Raw genomic sequence first — 8001 nt, 5'->3', positions numbered from 1 at the left:
TTACTACCGAATGCTCTCCTATATTCCATCGCCTTGCAAAGAAAAAGAGAACAATATTATGTTCCATGCTCACTCACGTGGTACGTCAATGGGAATCGCTGCATTCTTAGCAGCAAGTACTGATCAGGCATCAAAGCTGTGAAGTGCGATAAGGCGAGGAATAAATATGAGACATGGCTTGAATTGCCGAAAAGTAGCGAAAACAAGCACTGGAGATGTTATTGTTCTCCGCCTCTTGGTTTTTGTCCTTCCTTACACGATTTCAAATAAACGGCTGCCGTCCAGTTGTCAAAAACACATTGCTTTCACTTGGTAAATTACCTGAAACTTGCTTATTTGTGATAAAATAGTGCGCGTGAAGCGCCATAATAATTTCTTAATTTTACTGCTCTTCGGATCTATTCACCTTTTATATATGTCAAAAGCTGACTTGATTTTCCTTCACCCTAACCCTCATGCCTCCATAGGACCCGCCTGTCTACACTGATATATTCGGTCTCAATGTGTTTATATATCGCTTGCCCCCTTCTTGACATTAAAGACATCTCTTTAGACATCGCGGTAGTACCGGTGACAACGCTTTCTCAGATGACTCATTTCCTTCCTGCTAGCCTTGCATTTTTTGAAGAAGGTGGCTACGTGCTGTATAAAATTGGCGACGCGCTTCTGAGACGCATATCTTTCAGAAAAGGCTTTTTTTTTTCGCAGTTTTGCGAAAAGAGAATAACTAATCGCAAGTTCATTTTAACCACTGATTGGGTACAGGAAAACACCCTGCCAAAAGGAAAGAACAGGTGAGACTCAAGGAAATATCCGGACAGTCGAGGACATTTCCCTAATCACTCCTTTTTTCGACATTAGAGATCGTTCTTACAACATTCTATTCACCACGCTTTCCTTCAACGGGTGTTCCAACCAATGTGCTGTACAGCTGAATAAAGTGATGAGACGTCCTGACAAAAGGCACGTTTAAAAAGATGCCCGAGTCAGCACCATACAGGACGCAGGTATGTAGCAATCATGAAAACGGCATTTGCTGCTTGATAACATGCACTGAGAAGCACGCTTCCGATCGGCAAATTAAACCGCGCTTAGTTGCAAGTTGCGGTAGAAAGTAAAGAAGCAGGCTGCATAGTTGCAGGCGTCCTATCTTACTCGAGTTTGTGAGAACATTAGAGCGTTTAAAACTCACTTCTGCAGTTCATTTCGTTTTTTTTTTTCTTCTTCCTTTCATCTGACAGGTCTGGCAACTGAGTCAATTGTAATATTTCTATGTCACTGTTCTCTCCTTTCCTTCCACTCTCAGTTTCAGCAGAGAACTCCAAGGAAACGGCGGTTTGGCAATCTTCCAACCTCTCTTTTTGCCCACGGCGCAGAAGACAACTCAGCACTTGCCGCAGGCAAACCTCCAGTTCGTATCAGCAGCAAAAAAGCAGACACGAATCAGAAACGACACACACCAGCCTTCCCCGTATTTGGCGCGATTCCTGAATAAGGACCTTGGTGGTTCGCAACGATATTTTCAAAGTGCCTGGCCGAATATTTTGGCTCAAGTCGAATATTCCAACAGTAAAATAAATGCATTTGTGCGGATAAGAAATCGAAATGAAATGGTCCGCACTTATAAAATTCCTGGTTGCAAGTACAGCGTTGAAATTTGACTTGCAAGGCCCCACAGTATAATCAAGAACAAGCACGGCGAAGCCAATATATGCACGCAGCACAGGTTTGGCGCGCATCGCATGTCAGCATGCCAATTTTTGCGTAGCAAGTAATAACAAAGTGTGTGTGTGTGTGTGTGTGTGTGTGTGTGTGTGTGTGTGTGTGTGTGTGTGTGTGTGTGTGTGTGTGTGTGTGTGTGTGTGTGTGTGTGTGTGTGTGTGTGTGTGTGTGTGTGTGTGTGTGTGTGTGTGTGTGTGTGTGTGTGTGTGTGTGTGTGTGTGTGTGTGTGTGTGTGTGTGTGTGTGTGTGTGTGTGTGTGTGTGTGTGTGTGTGTGTGTGTGTGTGTGTGTGTGTGTGTGTGTGTGTGTGTGTGTGTGTGTGTGTGTGTGTGTGTGTGTGTGTGTGTGTGTGTGTGTGCGTGTGTGTGTGTGTGTGCGTGCGTGCGTGCGTGTGTGTGTGTGTGTGTGTGAGTGAGTGAGTGAGTGAGTGAGTGAGTGAGTGAGTGAGTGAGTGAGTGAGTGAGTGAGTGAGTGAGTGAGTGAGCGAGCGAGCGAGCTGTCGTATGTATGCGTGTGTGAAAGTGTAAGAAAAACTTTTTCCGCAAAAAGATACCCCTGCATGTCTGCTTGCGATGGTAGAGAACATCCGGGTTAAAAGTATGAAAGTGATTTGCTTTCATCGAGCAGTTCGCGATCGCAAAAACATTATAAGAAAGAAAATTACCGGGGTGTTTCTGAACCCCACCGTGCCTCTGCCTTCCACCCATTACAGGAAATTTATTCTCAGTCTTCCTCTCTCGTTTCGATGTAATCGTCACGAAACACGAACAGTGAAAATCGCTTAATTAAAAGTGGTAGATTAAGCGCTCAAAATATACTAGTTAGGGAAGGGAGCACCAGTGCTTGCTGACTGCCCAACGACAACCAGGTGCTCGAAATAGGGAAGGGGAAGACGGGCATTTGTAAATCACTATGTGAGCTAGTGGAAATTTTTTTATGGAGTTAGGATTTCAGGGGCCACTGACTGTTGAATAATGTTTGGTCTTTTGGAGATAAGGTTAATAGCTTGCCCACGTCCGGTTACAAGTAAAAGTAAGAATGTTATAAGCAGAAACGTATTAACTTTCACTAATTAAGACGCGATGGTCGGAGCTTGACCTAACTGAGCTGACGATCACGATACATTCGGTGAAAACTTCTATGGACGGCCGCGGGCAAGGGACGTTTGGAGATATTTTGCAAGAACTGTTGGACTTCGATACACTCAGTATTAAGGAAGAGATTCCTTGACATTTGAATTGCTTTGGCATCAAGTACCTTGTGCCTAGTACTTCCCGCTGTTTCTTCCGGCCGGTAGGTACGAATAGTGCATGGCGATCCTAACTGTAGCTGAATGAAAAATTTCTGCATGATATTCCTATGCAGACGACGACCAAGCGGGTGACATCAGGCCCATATGTCATTGAAGCATAACTCAACATCACGATATCATGTCTTGCTGTTTCTCTCCCCTTCTTTCATTTCTTGCCGCCACTTAACAATATGCTGGACTTTTCCTGCTTAATAATATTGATGGCATCGGCTTTCAGCCGCATACATGCCCATCTATACTTCCAACTCGCGGACGTTGGCGACCGTTTTGATGGAAAAGTGAGTGAAATAATTTTTCACTGATGTGACGGAAGTGACCGAAGTCACTAAAGTGACAATTCAATACGAAATAAAAATAATGTTGCCCAGCCTGCACCGCCAAATGCACAACGGTCTTAAACCAGTACAAAATAAAAGATGTGGAGCAAACAAAGAAGAACAACAAAAAAACTGAAAACAAAATTGAGAGGGGAGAGGGAAGAGTTTACATCAAAGATATGGAGGTGTTTGAAGATGGTGATACAATTTATTATCATCTTCCTTGCACATCATTTGCCCTCCCTCCTTTTTCATATCTAGGTTGCCTTACCGTTTGCTTATTTTACTATTACTTGATAAATTACCCATTTTATGTTCTTGAAAGATGGAAACATGGAAAAGCGGCTGTCGCAAATGGTCGTATTAGTCTAAACCCAACAGTCACCTACCAGTCGCAAGCTGCTCGATTTTACAGCTTTGCGGCTGCGTGTCGCCAGCCGCTAGCAGTCAGCGGCGCAGTTAAAATGAACTGAAGTTAGTTTTACGTTCACCTTCTCGTTGTTGGCGAAGACAAAATCGCCCAGTTTCGTTCCGAGTAAGAACGATCGAGAAAGCGACCCACGGTTTGCGCTTGCATGAGTGTGAAGATCGGTACAAGAGAGAGGAGGTAATGAGAGAGAGAGAATGGGTTCCCGTCTTCGTCCTGCGCTGTAGCCGACCGCAGGCTTCTGAACTTACACGCCTTGAAGAGCTCGTCAATTGCTAGTCGGCACGTGGCATATTTTCTCCATTGTTCTGACCCGATGCTGCGAAAATGAGCACGTGCCACTGACCCCGTCGAATCGCGCACGCTTGTAATCATTCTTCAGTGCGCTCTTGAGGCCCACAGTTTCGTTTCCTTGAATGTGCAGGTAGGAATTTCTTGCACTGCAAGGCCCATGAGAATCAAAATATCAAGCATATCAACAGAGGTTTCAGCTTAAAAAGGCTAGTTATACATATTAAACTCTATTTGCGCGCCTTTATATAATTAATTATAAGTATAAAGAGGCTAGCTAATTAGGTTATACGATTACTTGGTGTTACATCCACAAGTGTTTTTTTTTTTTTTTTTAGAACAGGGTCATATTTTGGGAATTACTGAAGATCGCTAGAAGTGCTTGATGTTAGGCTTACTACTTCATATTCGTATTTAGTGAAATAAGCAGGCTACGCCATGATCATCATAAGTGAGTGACTTTACATATGGAGAGGAGGAGATATTGACTTTAGAAACATATAAAAAACGTCTAACTACTTCGTCAGCTTGCTACGAGGAAGGAGCATCAAAAGGCATACATTGATGTTACACCTGCCTGTATTACAGTGGTTTGACAAGCGAAAAATGTGAGGATGTCATATGTCACTCTCTAATAAGTTAGTTTTAGCGGCTTTTGTCCCATAGTGACTGAGGTTTCGAAGAAAGGCGTAGTTTAGATGTGGAAACATTTCAACCAGCAAGTAATTCTGTAACGGGCGCTGACATCGCACAGTGTAGGGGCGCCGTGCTTTTCGGCTCCCTCCATAGAAAAGCGGCTGCCGCGTCCAGGATTTGATCTTGCCTACTTGGATTGAGCATTCGAGAGCCCGAGAAGCCGCGTAGTGGCCGCTCGGTAATAGTAAGCGGGGAGCTTCTTTCATGAGAAAACAAACATCGCTAAACAACTATAAGACAGTTCAGCTGCTTCTCCCAAAAATGTCGGCTTTCTTTTTATTGACGTAAACCTCAACAGAAAATACTTTTATAGCTTCAGGTGACAGATTAGAGAAAGTAGGAGAAAAATAAAATATAACTTTATATAGTTTCCTCATAGTAAAAAGACAGGGGGACTCAATTTCCTCGATTGCGGTTTCTTCCGCAGAAGCTGGGCGAAAATAACTGAGTCAGCTGAAGAAACGGAAGCCGAGCTTAACCGACACCGGACCGCCGTTCCAGGAAACAGGTGATCGTTTCTCACGGAGACTAAGTTTCTCTTTTGTTTCGCAGACATTTTTCTCTCGATTTCGATTTTTACTTTTGCACGAAGTCTGGATCGTTCTTCATTTTATACTGAGGATTTGTCATCCTCCATTTTCGTTTGGTACCGTCTGTAACCACATCAGACAGAATGTGATCGAACTATCTTGAATTTGATAGAGAATATGATTATTGATTTTTTTCGGCTAGCAATCTTTCTGAGCATTAAATTAATTTAGAAACTCTAAAATTTGCATAGTTGCTTTCAGTGGTCTCAGTAAAAATTATGACAGTTTTTTTGTTTATTTTAGTGACGCTCAAGAGTACCATGCGGATCCCTGCAAACTGAACGCGGGGAGTCCTTCCCGAAAATCGTTCGAGAGAATCATGCGACGCACACATCATGAGTATTCTGTCAAAGACTCCGATAATGGCCTTATATGCCCGCACACGAAATGTTAGCCGAAGTAAACTTCGAGATGAAGGTATACGAAAAAAATAATTTCGCTATCGTAATATGCCCCACGAAAACCTTAGTACGCATGCTTCACCATGCCGTATCAAATCAGCCGGCTTCATGAAGCAGCTTTGCGGCACATTTGCTTCCAGTGCAAGTATTTCATTAACTTTTTGTTATCGGCCATAGTCAACGGCTGTCATAAGCATATGCATCCAAATCATGGCAGCTGTTTCAAAACGTAACTACTCACCCTTAATCAAACGCGCGTCAAGGTATCTGTTGCGCTGAGATTTTTATTCTCAGTGAGCACATCATAAAAACAAATCCTGCAGGATTAGTCGTTCTCTTTATGGGCTAAGCTCGTTGAAGTTACGCTGAGATGTCTTTGAGCAAACCAAACTTTCGCCAGTTCCTTAACGTCATATTTTGTACATGAGGCCATGTGTCACGAAAATCGGCGCACATTCTTGTTAAGCCGGCGCGGTTCGAAGGAGGCGCGCGCGCGGCGTCGCGTAGACTTACCGAAAACATTGGAGCCTTGACACTCGCTGAGAGCGTGTAGTATAAAGACCCTTAACAATTTCAAAATGGTCAAGAGGCTTTAACATAGCCATGCGCGCATCGGCGTCACCCCCTCCTCATCACTCGGTGGCGGTGATGACTCACCCAGCGGAGAAGCCGCTCGTAGGCAAGTTCTGCCGGACCTGACCAATGACGGCGCGCGTCTCGACGGGAGGAAGAGAGGACAGTTGTGTTACGAAAGTTGCATGTATTGGGCGCGAGCGCCACCACTGGAGCGAACGACGCTAGTGTCGACCTAGGAGAGTAAGTGGGATCCCGTGACTCCTCTTACTGCTACTGAAGCAGACGCTTGATTGAATTTGTGCGTTTTAAAAGCTAATAGTCGCGTTTATTTATGCAGTTTTCGTTGATAAAGAGTGCCAGCCTTACACTTTTTGTTTGATCTTGCATTGTTACTGGGGCTGCTGAAGTTTATTTAAGCTGTTGCTACGGTCCGCGGCTGCTCTGTACCCAGAGGTAAGAGAGGAAACCCGGAGCAAGCTCCCATTGCTACCCGAAACATAAGCTCACAGAATCTTCCTTAATCAAGAAATGAATGGGCAAAGAAGCGAGTGATCATTCTCATGATGGTCGCAGAAAAAATTTCAGCGAGCAAAATTTCGTCCAAGCTGGCTCTAAACAGTTCGGTGAGCGGCAGAAGAAGCGGCGCGCGCGTTTTAACTTGCGCTTGTCACTTGTGAAACTAACGATATTATTGCTGAAAGGACGGGAAGTATGGTGGCTTCTTCATGGAGCAGCACGCTCCCAAAGAAAGGAAGGATCATGCGAAAGCCAGACGGTCCCAAATTATTCTAAATGAACGCATTGACACGGAAGTTTCAATGAAGTGAACTAGAAGATTATGTCGCCTCAGGCAGTGGTGTGAATGGTGGGTTGTCTCAGGCAGCGTCCCCAGTGCTGTAGTAGTTTCAAATGACAGAGTCCGTGAACAAACGAAAGATAGAGCATTGCATGCATGTCGGGATCAGCGGATCGATTCGAGGTGTGTGAAAAAAACAATCTACTGCGCGCAAGGAAAACAAATATCCGCTCTAACCAAGAATGCCAATGACGGTATTCACAGCGCAAGAATTCGCTGCGTGGAATACACGTCTTCATACTTGTTAAAAAATTAATCCATGTCATCCCAACAGTAAACTTTGTCTGATTCAAGGGAGCAGACGAATGGTGCCGCTTCCGCTGGCGCTATGCGAAGGCGCTCAGCCTCTGTCAGACTCCTGACAGTCGTCTGCTCTTGCAGAGGAATCATATTAACTCTTCAGTGACCGTTTAAATCTGATTGGTTGTGTGGCACCTTCAGTTTTTTTTTTTTTTCTCAGTTTTTTTTTTTTTTTTTTTTTTTATAACATCAGCAATGGTGCAACCAGTATGCGTCGTCGTATGTAAAGGTCGCCAACTTCGATTCGGTGAAGTGCTTTTTTTCGGTTGAGTGGGTCTAATACCTTAGTCAAAGCTTTAACTGGACAAACAAAAAAGAGAAAGACAAGAGTACCTACTTGACGCGCCGTAAAAAGTCGAGGCGTCCATTTTGTTCTATTGTTTTGGTTACGAATTTTGCGCACCAATCACGAGATGGCAGCCCCATCCGGCAGAGCGGGAAATGCGAATGCGGCCTTTGCGGCTCAAGCGTTGAAACGACGGCAAAAAAAAAGGTAGTAAAAACCGCGTATAAA

This window comes from Amblyomma maculatum, chromosome 1 (genome assembly GCF_055883805.1).
Source record: "Amblyomma maculatum isolate TAMU_Amacu chromosome 1, ASM5588380v1, whole genome shotgun sequence".
Classification (NCBI taxonomy): Eukaryota; Metazoa; Arthropoda; class Arachnida; order Ixodida; family Ixodidae; genus Amblyomma; species Amblyomma maculatum.
Note: the sequence above shows the minus strand (reverse complement) of the source record.